This window comes from Carlito syrichta, unplaced genomic scaffold, assembly GCF_000164805.1.
Source record: "Carlito syrichta isolate Samal-C Ts95f unplaced genomic scaffold, Tarsius_syrichta-2.0.1 Scaffold313327, whole genome shotgun sequence".
Taxonomy (NCBI): Eukaryota; Metazoa; Chordata; class Mammalia; order Primates; family Tarsiidae; genus Carlito; species Carlito syrichta.
In genome coordinates, this window is record NW_007257423.1 from 84,085 (window position 1) to 87,318 (window position 3,234).

Here is a 3,234-nt window from a genome sequence, read left to right on the forward strand (position 1 = left end):
TTTGCACAAAATATTGGCTATGGGTATATTATATATGGTTTTGACGGTTTTGAGTAATGTTCATTCTATGCCAAGGTGCTCAAGGGTTTTTATCAAGAATGGCTGAGGGATTTTGTCAAATACTTTTTCTTTGTCTAATGATATAATCATTTGGTTTTTGGTTTTACATCTGTTGATGTAGTAAATTATATTTAAATTATATGTAAATGTTGAACCAGCCCTGATGCTGCATCCCAGAACTAAATTCCACCTGATCATAGTGGATGATCCTTGAGATGTGTTATTGAATCTGATTTACTAGAAACTTGTTTAGAATTTTTTCATCTATGTTCAAGGAGATTGGCCTATAATTCTCTTTCCTTGTTGTGTCTTTGCCAGGTTTCGGTATCAGTATGATGGTGGCTTCATAAAATGGGTTGAGATGAGCATTCCATCTTTATTGTTTCCCTGGAATACTTTCAGTAAGATTGGTATCAGTTCATCCTTGTAGGTCTTGTAGAATTCAGCAGGAAAATCATCTGGTCTGGAATTTTTTTTGGTGGGCATATTTCTTATGACTGAGTTGATTTCCTGAATTGCTGTTGGTCTGTTTAGAGATTCAATTTCTTCTTGTTTCAACCTTGGGAAGTTGTGTAATGTGTAGAAGTGCTCCATTTTCTTTAGGTTTTCTAGTTTACTTGCTTACAGGTTTTTAGAGCAATCTCTGATAACCCATCGAATTTCCTCAGGGTCAGTTGTGAATTCACTTTTTGCATAACTAATTGTGTTTATCTGGGCTTTCTCTCTCTTTTTAAAATCTATCTGGCCAGAGACTATCGATCTTATTTATTCTTTCAAAGAATCAGCTTTTGGTCTTGTTGATTCTTTGTATGATGTTTTTTCTTCCATGTCCTGCAATTGTGATTTTATCTTGGTAATCTGGATTCTTCTGCTGAAGTTAGGATTTAGGTAATTTTGCTTTCCCAGTTCCTTGAGGTATAATGTTAGGCTGTCTACTTGTGATCTTTCTGTTTTCTTAATGTGTGCACACAGTGCTATGGATTTTCCTCTTAACACTGTTTTCATGGCATCTTGCAGATTCTAATAAAATGTGGTTTTTTTTATTTGTTTGTTTCCATGAATCTTTTTTTATTTCTGTATTGATTTCCATTTACCCAGAAGTCATTGATCAACAAGTTTTTTTAGTATCCATGTCTTTGTGTATGTTGGGGCAATATTATTGGTGGCAATATTTTCTTGTATTGTCCAGTGATTTAAGAAGATGCATGGTATTATTTCGATCTTTTGAAATTTGTTCACATTTGATTAATGTCCAAGAATGTGATCAATATTGGAGTATGTTCCATGTGCTGATAAGTAGAATATATAATCAGTATATGTTGGGTGAATTATTCTGTAGATGTCTATTCAATCCATTTGATCAAGCATCGAGTAGAGGTTCCAAATCTCCTGATTGATTTTTTTGTCTCAATGATCAATCTAAAGTTTTTAGTAGGGTATTTAGGTTTCCAACTATGATTGTGTGAGAGACAATGTCTTCTTTTATTATACTTAGTAGTTGTTTTATAAGTACTGGTTCTCCTGTGTTGGGTGCATATATGTTTAGGATGGATATTTCTTGCTGATGGATTGAGTCTTTTGCCATCATGTAGTGTCATTTCATGTCCTTATTAACTTTTGATGGTTTGTAGGCTGTTTTGTCTGGTATTAGAATACCTACACCTGCCCTCGTATATTTTCCATTTGCCTGAAAGATCATTTTCCAGGCTCCAACTTTGAGCCTGTGAATGCCTTTTGGCAGTGAGATGCATTTCCTAGAGGCAGCAGACTGTTGGACCATGCTTCCTTATTCAGTTTGTCACTCTATGCCTTTTCAGTGGTGCATTTAGTCCATTCACGTTCAGACTGATTATTGAAATGTGAAGGTTCATCCCTGTCATAGGGCTCTTAGGAGGTTTCTTTGTTTCATTTTTTTAAAAAAACAAAACTTTTTTTTTTTTAATTTTAAAGATGTGGAGTTCAATTCAGGGTTAGGTACACAAATATTCATTATGTGGTTACCTTTGTTGATGAAGTGTGCACTCCCTCCCCTGGCAGTTTTCCACTACTATCAATCCCATCCTCCTCCCCTGGCAGTTTCCCACTACTGCCAATCCCTTTCTTATAGTATTATGATAATTGTTAAAGGTCTGCTTATGAGTGAGAACATATAGTACTCAGTTCTTTGTTTCTGTGATAGATCACTGAGTATTATAGACTCTAAGTTCATCCAAGTTGCTGCAAAATTCATATTTTTTTCCTTTTTTATGGCTGAGTAATATTCCGTTGTGTATTTGTACCACATTTTTTTATCCAGTCCTCTTTCAAAGGGCAGCACAGTTGGTTCCATGTTTTTGCTATTGTGAATAATGCTGCAATAAACATGTATGTGCAGGTATCTTTTTCATAGAATGATTTTAGTACCTCCAGGTATATTACCAGTAGGGGAATTGCGGGGTCATATGGAAGGTCGATTTTTAGATCTTTTAGGAATAGCCACACTGTTTTCCAGAGAGGTTGTACTAGTTTACACTCCCACCAACAGTATAGAAATGTTTCCTTTTCCCTGCATTCTTTCTAGCATCTGTTGTTTTTTTGAGTTATTGATGATGAGCATCCTGACTGGAGTTAGGTGGTATCTCAGTGTAGTTTATTTTGCATTTCTCTGATGACTAGTGAGGCTGAACATTTTTTCATGTATCTGTTGGCTGCTTGTCTTCTTTTGAGATGTGTCTGTTCATGTCTTTTGCCCACTTTGTAATAGGGTTGTTTGTTTGTTTGTTTGTTTGTTTGTTTGTTTGTTTTCAGCACATCTGAGTTCCTTGTAGATCCTAGATGTTAGGCCTTTGTCAGATATACAGTTGGCAAATATTTTTTCCACAGTTCATGGGCTGTTTCCTTTTTACTTTTGTATTTATATGTGTATGTATTTTTATTTTTATGAGTGCTTTATATGCTCTGTTAACTCTGTTCTTTCTTGTACTTTTGTGATGGGTATGACTGTTGTTTTTGTTTCCTGTGTTAAGCATCTCTCAAAGGGCTGTTGTGGAGGTGGCATATTCTCTTAGGGATCGGATGTCTAAGAATAATTTTAGTTCCCGTTACTTATGAAGGTTGGCTTGGCAGAGTAGGAAATTATTGACTGGAATTGCTTATCTTTAAGAATGTTAAAAACTGGACTCCAGTCCCATCTGG